Source organism: Giraffa tippelskirchi, chromosome 2, assembly GCF_054371585.1.
Source record: "Giraffa tippelskirchi isolate mGirTip1 chromosome 2, T2T-mGirTip1v1.2.pri, whole genome shotgun sequence".
Taxonomy (NCBI): domain Eukaryota; kingdom Metazoa; phylum Chordata; class Mammalia; order Artiodactyla; family Giraffidae; genus Giraffa; species Giraffa tippelskirchi.
In genome coordinates this window covers 53,867,930-53,880,488 of record NC_137276.1, presented here as the reverse complement: position 1 = coordinate 53,880,488, position 12,559 = coordinate 53,867,930, and the positions used below count along the sequence as shown (strand labels likewise).

Sequence of the window (12,559 nt, the reverse complement as noted above, 5' to 3'; positions counted from 1 at the left end):
CTTTCAGTTAAAACTAATAATTAAGTGGTAATTATAACTAAAGTTTAGAAAGCTTTTTTTCTGAGAAAAATCTTACTTATATAACTAACATATTTAAAAGTAGACTTAAAAATAAATCCATACTTTGTTTTTACAGAGAAACGTCTTTAGAATTGAATTATAGTAATGTCCAAACTTCAAGATGTTTATTTGAATACTTGGAAAGCTGTTTTCTTATAAAACATTATTTTATGTTTGTACAACCCCAAATAATAGACAATAACACCATTGGATACTAGTAGTTAAATTCAGAAAATAAAATTGATTGAAATTATTCTTTTGAATTGATATGTGAAAAGAATCAAGTTTTATTAGATGAGCATTAAGGGCATTTAAAAAGAATGAGGGAAGTGACAAAGGATTAATTTCCAAAATACACAAGCAGCTCATGCAACTCAATACCAGAAAAACAAACAACTCAATCAAAAAGTGGGCAAAAGACCTAAACAGACGTTTCTCCAAAGAAGACATACAGATGGCTAATAAACACATGAAAAGATGCTCAGCACTGCTCATTATTAGAGAAATGCAAATCAAAAACTACAATGAGATATTACCTCACACCAATCAGAATGGCTATCATCAAAAAATCCACAAACAATAAATGCTGGAGAGGGTGTGGAGAAAAGGGAACCCTCTTGCACTGCTGGTAGGAATGTAAGTTGATACAGCCCACTATGGAAGACGGTATGGAGATTCTTTAAGGAGCTAGGAATAAAACTACCATATGACCCAGCAATACCACTTCTAGGCATACACTCTTGAGGAAACCAAAACTGAAAAAGACACATGTACCTCAGTGTTCATTGAAGCACTGTTTACAGTAGCTAGGACATGGGAGTAACCTAGATGTCCATCCACAGATGAATGGGTAAAGAACTTTTTGACCAACCCAATATAGTTCTTTACACTGGCCATCATGTGACAGTGTCTACTCAGGTCTGGGGAAAGGGGAAGAATGAGGGCAGCAATTCTCTGGATGACTGACAGCCAGTATGCCAAGTTTTATGTATATGCAAAAGTTTATTGGTAGGGTCTTTACATTTTAAAAGTTTCTAAGACGTTGCAATAGAGTGATTTATCCTTGTGTATTTTAATATATAATGTTCAGAACATTTTACATGCTGCATACACACACAGACACGCATAACTGAAACTATAGTGTCATGAAATACTTCCACTATGCATGATGCCTTCTGCTATTTTCTGTTCTATTCTTATTGTTGAAGCTGTAGCAAGGGCATTGATTAAGTAGAAAAAACTGCTTTAGGACTACAATAAATCTATAGTTTCTAAAATTTAATATAAAGATGACTGAAATGTTGCAAAATTAATTTAAAAAAATCCACCTTAGCTTTATAAAAACTGCTGAAGCTGTAACTATCTTAGGTTCTACATTGATTTTCCTTATATGAGACACTTACAAAATAAAAATGTTTACATGAAATAATTACATTTTATAGTACTATTTCAGGTGTTAAAAACATTGCAGGCGTGTTTCTTGCTCTAAGTCCGCTGAATGTGACATGCCTCGTTTCTTTGACCTGACAAGTAAGACCATTACTACCCACAAATGGTATCACTACATAGGAAGAGTCTGTCACCATTTTACAATCTTTTTCTACTTTAGTCTTTCATCAGCAGCTTGATTATAGAATTCAGATAAATCCTTTTGAGGTTATCTGGAACTTCCCTCTTCCTTTGCTGGCATTTTCCCTCACAGTGGTCCATTCCAGTATTATTTTGCTGTTGTTGTTCAGTCACTAAGTCATGTCAGACTCTTTGCGACCCCATAGATTTTGTAATTCACCCCAAATAACAATTATTTTTCACCTTCAGACGGTTTTGATTTTTATTTCTCAATTATATCAGTGTGAATTTCTACTTGCTGTTTTTCTCCTTTAATAATCAATACCTACTTGTATTTGTATTCTCTTCCAACATCTCTTTGCCTTTTATTTATTCTATAATAAGTTTTAGATTTCCCTGAAGTTCACCTACTACTTCTTGGCAAAAACATGTCTTCTTTCATCTGTCTTGTCTCACTTAAAATTTCCCAGTTGTCATTTTATAGCTTCATTTTTCTTTATTTGTTCCTTAATTTCCTTTTAATGATGAAGCTCACTGGCTTCCAGTTCATTATCTCTCCTTTTACTTAAGATTTCTTCCCCAAACTGCTTTTAGAATTTCTCTCTGCATCATTTGAATCAGAGTTCGACTTCCAGTGCTCTTATGGCATGTTCCTGTATAGAGAATTGCTTTTCATTTTCTTCTCTTGATTTCTTAGCCACCTCTGATACCTTTAGGTGGTGAGAAATATCTTCTTAGACTTAAGTACAAGTGTTGAGTTCAACCTCTCAGTCATGTCTGACTCTTTGTGACCCCATGGACTGCAGCACACCAGGCTTCGCTGTCCGTCACCAACTCCTGGAGCTTGCTCAAACTCATGTCTATTGAGTCAGTAATGCCATCCAACCATGTCGTCCTCTGTCGTCCCCTTCTCCTCCTGCCTTCAATCTTTCCCAGCATCAGGAGCTTTTGTAATGAATCAGTTCTTCACATCAGATGGCCAAATTATTGGAGCTTCAACTTCAGTCCTTCCAAGGAATATTCAGGACTGATTTCTTTTCGGATGGACTGGTTTGATCTCCTTGCTGTCCAAGGGACTCTCAAGAGTCTTCTCTAACACCACAGTTCAAAAGCATCAGTTCTTTGGTGCTTTCTTTATAGTCCAACTCTCACATCCATACGTGACTACGGGGAAAACCAAAGCTTTGACTAGATGAACCTTTGTCCAAAACAAGAAAAAACCCAAACTATTACCTTTATATCCTCTCAAGTTATTGCCTTTTTCTTTCTAGTCTTTGAAAGAGTGGGTCATGTTTCCTGACTCCATTTCTTTATCTTTTATTTACTCTTGAGATCTCTATAGTTAGTTTTCTGTGCCTCATCTTATCCCCTGAAACTCCTCTGGCAAAGGTGACCAAATTTGCAAACTGCCAAGGGGTGATCATTCTTTTCAGTATTTAGTTTTTCTTTGCTTATCTGTGGAATTTGACACTACTGACTATTATCATTTTCAAATTCCCTTCCAATTCTTTTCTTTCCTTTGGATTATGCATTCTCAGCTGCCTTTTTGTTGTTGTTGTTGTTTTCTTCTTCATTTCTTAAATATTGGTGATACCCTGGACAGTGCCCTCAGTCTTTTTTAACTTTTTCTACATCTTCCCCAGGTGACGTTACCTGTTTCTGGTGGAACATTTGACAATTATCTCTATACTCACAAATCCCAAATCATCTTCTCTCAGTCAGACCTTGCTCTGGCATTTCAGACTCCTTTCCATGGCTAGTAAACACCCCCACTAGCACCGTCTGTAGGTCCCTCAAAGTCAGCTTGGCATGCTAAGTTCATGGTCTGTTTCCCCATGTATAATACTTGCCCTCAATTAAAGGTACCACCCTCTGTTCAGCCAGACAAACCTGGAATCCTGAATCCTTTCCTCTCTACATCTAATCAGTCAATCAGTTATTCATCCATTTCCATCTCCTGTACCTAATCAGTCAGTCAATTATTCATTAAATATTGTGCTCTCATTTTGTGTCTACAATTGTGATAAAGTTCTCAAAATTCAGTATTGCTAATATCTTTTTTATTTATACCTTTTCCCCTAACCTTTTTGCTACAATCCTTGCCATCTTTCTCATGTTAGAACCTTTTATTCTGTCTCCCTTCCTTTGATCCAAACTTCATACTGAAATCAGAGTCAGTTTTCAAAATTCAGATCAGATCATTGTTGTTTTCTGGCTTAAAACCCTTTGACTTCCTAACTGCCCATAGTAGAGTTCAGATTCTTAATATGGCATTTAAGGCCTTTCACAGACTGTATTTTCCCCATTCACCTTCTCTTTTTTCCTGTTGCATCTTTGAACTCTGTTCACTATCCTTGTTTAATAAGTTTCCTGAATGTACCATGCTGGTTCTTTGCTTTTGTTTATGCTCTTAGGCTGTATTGCTTCTCATATTAAGTGTCTTTATTATTATTTACTATGTATCATTTGAGATTCAACTCAAGCATTGACTTCTTTTATACCATTTGTGAAAACCCCTTCTGCCAATTAAGTGCTTTTTTTTTTGTGCCCCCATGGTATGCTCTCCTATAGCAGTTATAGTACTTTGTTGCCTTTTTCTTGTCTGTATATCTTTTTTCTGTATTGCAGTGTCTGTTGTATCTACAGCCTCTAGCACAGCCTGATTTGTAGTCAGTGTTTCAGTGAAAGTGAAGTCTCTCAGTTGTGTCCGACTCTTTGCGACCCCATGGACTGTAGCCCACCAGGCTCCTATGTCCATGGAATTTTCCAGGCAAGAGTACTGGAATGGGTTGCCATTTCCTTCTCCAGGGGATCTTCCCTACCCAGGGATCGAACCCGGGTCTCCCACATTGCAGACAGACGCTTTACCACCAGGGATAGAACCCGGGTCTCCCACATTGCAGTCAGACGCTTTACCACCTGAGCCACCGGGGAAGTCTTTGAAAAGGCTTTCAATACATGTTTGATGATTGAATTAATGTGTTCTAAGTTGTTGCCATGATGAAAACTTTCCTTCCTTTGCCAGAGCGTAAGCTCCTCCTGGCAGGAACTATATCTTAACCTATATGCCTTATCTTGTTTCATTGATGCTTAATAAACATGTGTTGTAGTAATCTGAGGTGAAGGTATGTAGTGATGTAAGTGGGGCTTCCCTGCAGAGGATGAAGTTGAATTGTGTTAGTCTTAAGCATAATAAGATTGCTCTTATATTCAATGGTTCTTATGCCTTACCTCATAATCAACTTATAGATGCAAATACTGTACCTAACCTTAATCATTCTGATTTTTGCCAAATCAAGAAAATTCAGAGTGCCAGTACCTCATGGGATTGATTAAATGCTGTTAACTAGTTTGAGGATGGAGAAGGCAATGGCACCCCACTCCAGTACTCTTACTTGGGAAACCCCATGGACGGAGGAGCCTGGTAGGCTACAGCCCGTGGGGTTGCGAAGAGTCAGACACGACTGAGCGACTTCACTTTCACTTTTCACTTTCATGCACTGGAGAAGGAAATGGCAACCCACTCCAATATTCTTGCCTGGAGAATCCCAGGGACGAAGGAGCCTGGTGGGCTGCCATCTATGGGGTCGCACAGAGTCGGACATGACTAAAGCGACTTAGCAGCAGCAGCAGCAGCAGCAGTTTGATGATTTTTACTTTTTAAAAATGTTAAAGGAGTTCCCTGCTAGTCCAGTGGTCAGGACTCCGCACTTCCACTGCAGGGAATGTGGGCTCGATCCCTGGTTGGAGAACTCAGATCCAACAAGCTGTGCGGGCAAAAGAAAAAAAAAAAGTTAAAATATGAGTATCCTAGTTCCATTAAAAGTTGTAGAGTAATTATCTCAAATACTTTGTAATTAAGACACACAAAGAGTCAGCATTTAAAGAGCACAATCAGACTAAGACTGATTGTGTCATCCCATTTCTTTTGTAATTTATTTTGTTAAAATGAAGTTTTAGGCCAAAAGTTTTAGGTTCCTTGGAAAAAACCAGAGTTAGGTGTGCATGGGTATGGATAGGGAATGAGATTCCAATCTGGAATAAATTCTTAAGAAGAAAGCTATCAAGGAAGAGATTGGCTTCTTTACTGGGTTTAATAACGAAGTGTGGTTTGAGGAGGGGTGGAGAAAAAAGCTAGTGTCATGAATTTGGGTACCTGTTCTACCTAGGAAAGTAGGAGTTTATAAATAGAAGCTTATATTTGTACCATGTTGTGTAATGTTTATACACATAGATGTTTATATTGTTGATTTGAGGTAAAACTTAACACAGTTCTCAGAAAGTCACTGTTAAGGAATATGCTTTTCTTGCTTTCAACCTGTGTTTATAAAATGCCAGTTATGTGCCAGCCACTTAATTTCCTCACTAAGACCACAGTGAGGAAACAAATGAGTGAAAGGCATAGTTTGTAGTCTCAAAGAACTTGGTCTCCAGTGAAGGGAACATAAACCTGGAGTGGTCTAAGGAATGCTTCTTGGCTTGTTGATAAGAAGTAAGAGCCCACCTTCATTTGGATACCCTATGCAGTTATTGAGTTTTATCTGAACTAAATAGTAAAATTTGGAGAGAGAACTTTTGTGGTTTGGCCAGAGGAGCTTGCTGTTAGTTCTTCTTTACCTACTAGTATTCTCTTTGTTCCTTAAATTTAAGTTTTAGGAAGTAATTAATATACTTAGAATCTATATTTAATGTTCCTAAACCACAAATTCACTTTGAGACTTTGAATCCCAAGTTGCTTTGATCCCCATCTGCCTGAGAAAAAGTTGTAGCTTGAGGACAAAAAGTTCAGCTTGACTTAAAAAAACTATGGAGTTTTGTGTTAAGCTTGATGTGTGCTTCTTAAAGCCGTGAAGAAGCTGGAATGAAGTTGTATTGTTTTAAACCTTTATTTTTGAGGATGCCATTTTTGCTTATTTAATTACTGTAATCAAGTCTTTGAATCAACTTGACATAGATGACAGCCAGAAAAAAACAAGGGAGAAGGGAATTTGGCTGAGTGACACGAGGTAAAAAAAAAAAAAGAAATTCTTTTTAAAAATTAAGATGTAGTTATCTGAATGTGAAAGCAAGTTTCCAGAACTGACTGGTAGGGGCATGTAGTCATCAGCATTGTTGTTCAGTTAATTGCTCTTGGACTCTGGAATGAATTTATGCCTATGTAAAAGCCCTGAAATGCATTCTAATTCATACCTTCTAAAAAGCTACTTGAAAAACTAAAAAAAGAATTTGAGTAGGTGGTTCCTCAGATGATAGGGTAATGGATATGAAAGGAATTTGAAAAAGTGAAAGCTCTTGTTTCTCTGCAAAAACTTCTTTAATAATTACCTGCATTCTTTGCCGTCTTCATGCTTCTCCTCTAACTTCCGCTGTCCAGTTCCTTCACTCTTGTCCCAAACTATCAGTAAACTCAGAATATTTCATTCCTTTGTCTGGAGGGCAGTCTGCATGGATCCTGAAGTCAAGTGGACTTGAACCTGAATTCTCTTCAGTAATTTATGAACTTGTGACTTTGGACAAGTGTTTTAGCTTTTCTGAATCTTGGTTTATCTATTTAAAATAGGGTGAAATCTACCACTTTATAATATTAGGAAAAGTAAGCAATTAACAGGGACAAAGTGGTAAGGACGGTACCTGTCATATAAGTGCTCAGTAATATTGGCCCCTTCTTTTCCCCTCTTATCCAATTGTGGATTCCTTATGAAAGCAAAAAACTTTGATTTAAAATTTTTTAAATAAGGAATTTATAAGTAGTTTTGGGAATTCTTTTAAATGTGAATTTGTTGTTCTGTTGCCCAGTTGTGTCTGACTGTTTGGGACACCATGGACTGCAGCACGCCAGGCCTCTCTATTTCTCACCGTCTCCCAAAGTTTACCCAAGTTCATGTCCATTTCATTGGTGATGCCATCCAGCCATCTCATTCTTTGATGCCCTCTTCTCTTTCTGCCCTCAATCTTTCCCAGCATCAGGAACTTTTCCATTGAGTTGGCTGTTTGCATCAGATGACCAAAATACTGCAGTTTCAACTTCAGCATCAGTCCTTCCAACGAGTATTCAGGGTTGATTTCTCTTGAGATTGACTGGTTTGATCTCCTTGCTGTCCAGGGGACTCTCCGGAGTCTTCCCCAGCACCACAGTTTGAAGGCATCAATTCTTTGGTGCTCTGCCTTCTTTACAGTCCAATTCTCACAACCGTATGTGACCACTGGGAAGACCATAGCCTTGACTATACAGACCTTTGTCGGCAGAGTAATGTCTCTGCTTTTCAACACACTGTCCAGGTTTGTCATAGCTTTCCTGCCAAGAAGCAAACGTCTCTGATTTTACGGCTGCAGTCACCATCCACAGTGATTTTAGAGCCCAAGAAGAGGAAATCTGTTACTACTTCCACCTTTTCCCCCTCTATTAGCCTTGAAGTAATGGGGCCGGATGCCACGATCTTAGTTTTTTTAATGTTTGGTTTTAAGCTGGCTTTTTCACTCCCCTCCTTCACCCTCATTAAGAGACTCTTTAGTTCCTCTTTGCTTTCTGCCATTAGAGTGGTATCATCCACGTATCTGAGGTTGTTGATGTTTCTCCCGCTTATCCTTTTTTTTTTGCTTTCATGCATTTTGTTTTTCATTTATTTATTTTATAATTGAAGGATAATTGCTTTATAGAATTTTGTTGTTTTCTGCCAAATATCAGCATGAGTCCCACTTATCTTGATTCCAGCTTGTAACTCATCCAGCCCGGCATTTCTCATGATGTGCTCAACATATAGATTAAACAAACAGGGTGACAGCAGACAGCCCTGTCGTACTGCTGTCTCAGTCTTGAACCAATCAGTTGTTCCATACAGGATTCTAACTGTTGCTTCTTGACCCACATAACAGGTTTCTACCATACAGAATTACCATACTTTAAATGTACTATCCTTAAAAAAAGATTACTCTTATAGAAAGTAACTCAGAAAATCTCAGACATTTCCAAATCCTGTACCATGAATTATTCTTAGTTCAACATTAAATTAAAACTCAGAGACAATTGTAAAGTATTTCAGAGAAGATTCTATCATTAGATTGTGTAGTCAACATGTACTTTTTCAAATCATCATGACTTCCTTTTTAAATTTCTTAACGGGGACTGCGTATCAGGTAAAGTGTATCACAGACATCACAGCTCCTAAAAGGAAGCCGACTCACAATGTCTGCTTCAAAGTTATAAACAAATACAGGAGAAAGTTTCATGAATATTTGAAGACCAGAAGTTGGCCTATCAACAAGTGAAGTGATGGCATTCATAATACAAGCAAATAAGGAAACTTTATAGCTGAGCTGTCAGATTAGCTTTGTCTTAAGATAGACCACGGTCCAAGATGATTGATATCATTTATGTTGCAATTATTTGTGCATTTAGAAATCAATAAATATTCTTGGTAGGAAATAGTACATTCAGGTTCTAATCCTTCCCCCCCCCCCAAGTGATAGCACCCTAAGCATTTTGTTAGTAACAGTGTCTTTCTTGTGGACTTGTGCCTCTCAGTTATTAATACTTAAGATGTTCTTGGGAGATAACATATCTTACCCTTATTTCGGACTGTCAAGTAGAAGTATAGAGAAGTGAAAGAATGTTCCGTTCCTTGTCTACTCGTGACTGGCAGGGGAATATTAAAGCCTTTCTGACTCACAGATGACTCACCAGAGGACAGAATCATTAATGTGGGTTCTCTAGTGATTTTCAGGATAGCCCTGATATCTGCTATCATTACCAGTGTTCTTATGGTCATCCTGAAAGGATTTGTACGTGTGGAGTGTGTTTTGTGGTAAAGGTTATTATCAGAAAATGGGAATGGCAGTCATCTGGCATAGGTATGCTGTCTCTTTTCTTGCTCATGGCAGATACTGCTGTTTGATCACGATTCTTTACTACAGAGTCTAGATTTCACCTCAGAATCCATCTGAATATTGCTCAAGGCCATTACCACAAAATGAAATCATTACTTTTCAGTTTTGACTTACTATTTATTAAATTAATTTGCACTAAGATTATGAGTTTACTTAAAAGTTGAGGATCTATCATATTTGTGCTCCTATAGCAGGCACCAAGTATGCCCTCACAACCTTCTTACGGGTCAAACAGACATGCACGCAATTATAAGACAGACTCAGCTCTGTTAGCGGTGTGAAGGGAATAGAGAAGGATGCAAGATTAGTTTTAACTGGAAAGGTTTGTGAGTGTAGTGCTGTTTTACTTGGAGGGTGGGGTCTTCCAAGTTTTTACAACTTTAGCAAGGGCATAGAAGGTAGAAAGTAGAGGATAGATTTTGAGGAATGATAGAAATGTATCTTGGCTTGAATGTACAGTACTGCAGTGATAGGGTAGAACCTAACAGAGAAGCTTGATCTCTGTACAGTGAGTTTGGATTTTATTTTATGTTCCTGGGCCACATGTGGTTTTTAATCTAGAATGATATGATCAGATCTGTGCTTTGAGAGAATAACTGTTGACAGTCTGTATAGAAGTGAAATGGAAATCTTGATAACGGAGGAAGCCTTTGTAGTCATGCAGAAAGAGGTGAGGGTAAGAACTAGAATTGTGGAATGGAAATGCTGAATTTAGTATAAAATTTTAAAGATAAAATCGATGTGAAACATTAAATTGAGGTTGAAGTCTGGAGAGATTGAAATGGTATCTGTTGACTAAAAGAACCTTTTTTGCTTTTTAATTCAGACTTCTATTTTATGTCTTTTAAAGTTTATTCACGTACTATTAAACTTAATTTTAAATAATTTTTAAGAACTTGTTTGATGCTGAATAAATTTTTAAAAAATTTTAATGCAGTTTTTTGGTTAAAACATTTTAAGTGGCAAATATATGGGCATATTTAAAGTACATAAGCAATAATGATTAAAAGTAAAAGAAGCCTTCTTTTCACCTAATTCTCACTTCCCTAATGGTAATCACTATTAACAATTTTTTGTGTTTAAATATACAGGTGAACACATATCTCTATGTGATATCTTTATATGTTTATCATGTTACTTTTATAAAAATGGGATTCACTGTACAGGTTCTGTAAGTAACAGAAATGAACATGTTCATTTACATGTCCCAAAGATAAAGTCTTTCTGTAGCATACAATAACAAGAAGCAAAATATGCAAACTTAAAATTATTCTTGGTAATCAAAGTTTTATTTAGTATTCTTACTTAGAAATGATGTAGCAAGCCAATGATTATCCATTAATTAATTTAGTTGTCTAAGCTTTTGTTACCTTAAGTTTCTTGGAAATTATCTGTAAGCTGATGTTTAAGTATGTATTTTCTATAAACATAATTATTGTTGAAATAAAATGTTTGTTAGACTAGTCAGTCATTCAGTTTAAACAGTTTTACATTTTCATAATCTCAGACATTGTGTATGAGTAATATTTGATCAGTAAGCCTATATACATTTTAGAAAGTTGTTCTAATGTAATAGTCACTCTGCCTGCTTCAGCTTAGGTTTCAAAGCTGTGCTGAAGATGTTTTCCTGGACTTTTCTAGGGCATGCCTAGTCAGGTCTTTCCATCCAAACTAGAGAATAGTTATTAGTTTCCAGGTTTTATTAACTCAACAGTTTTCTCTCATTACTCCTTCTAGGCAGTGTAATCAGGCTAGGAGCGACCACACTGTATGGAATCTTTTTCTGGCTACTACTTTTTAAAGTTTAGAGATTTTTTATTTAAGCATTTTCTTGTTTGATTGTAGCTGGTGGGTTCTTGGCTGAAAAATTACACACACAAACACACATTTTGTATACTCTGTCCCTTTTGTTTATTACTGAGGATAGGAAGTTCTGTAATTCTGTTTCACCTCACAATCTTTTATTTATTTATTTTTACTTAAATGTTTGTATGATTTTCTAACTATGTACATTTGACATGACTAATAACTAACACGTACATACTTTAGAAACTCTCCAATTCTTAAGGTTAGGAATTAGAATCAGTTTTTTTAATTGAAAAAATAAAACCAACAAATTAAAGACAATGTCTTAAGGTACATAGTTAAAACAAATCAGTGACCCTAAGGCATGAGTTTTGCTTTTATTTGAATTTTGCTCTTGTATGTGGTCTTATAACATTTCTGTATAACCACAGAGATCATATAGTGTCCATATTATATTTTTGTTACTGTTGGGACATCTTAATATTTTTAATATTTAATATTAATCTCAATTGTAATGTCATCACATGACATATTATAATATAGTAAATAATTACTCAGATAGAGGACTCTGTTTCTCGTTTTATGCTCTTGTGTGTACTTTGAACTTTTTTATTGTTTTTTTAACTACCTTTAAAATAAATCTTGAGAGGTTGAGATTAATGGATTAATCAATGTTATTAAATCATTTTGCTTCTCACTCTGGCACTAACTGTAGTATATGTTTATATTCCTGGATAGATATACTTTTAAGATATTTGTTTAAAATGACAGCTGACATTTTATTCCTTAATGCCAGGATAATTTTTTTGCTGCTATTGGATTCTTTATCTGCATCATTCCCATAAACTTTAATAATGAAAGTTTAAAGTTTTTGTAAGAGCATGTGTGCTTAAAAACAACAACAACAAAATCACACATTTTTATTTTTAAAGGAGATATTGTTGTTGTTTAGTCAGTCTTTACGACCCCATGGACTGCAGGCTTCGCTGTCCTTCACCATCTCCTGGAGTTTGCTCGAACTCATGTCCATTGAGTTGATGATGCCATCCAATCATCTCATCCTCTGTCGCTTCCTTCTCCTCCTGCCCTCTGTCTTTCCCAGCATCAGGGTCTTTTTCAGTGAGTTGGCTCTTCGCATCAGGTGGCCAAAATATTGTAGCTTCAGCTTCAGCATCAGTCCTTCCAGTGAATATTTAGGGTTGATTTCCTTCAGGATTGACTGGTTTGACCTTGCTGTCCA

The 12,559-nt window shown here is 36.5% G+C and overlaps 1 protein-coding gene across 17 annotated transcripts in view; it reads left to right on the top strand.

The window, feature by feature from the left end:
- CCSER2 (coiled-coil serine rich protein 2) overlaps nucleotides 1-12,559 on the top strand; it is a 163,767-nt gene that overhangs the window by 25,947 nt on the left and 125,261 nt on the right. The gene's annotated exons all lie outside the window — the stretch shown is intronic.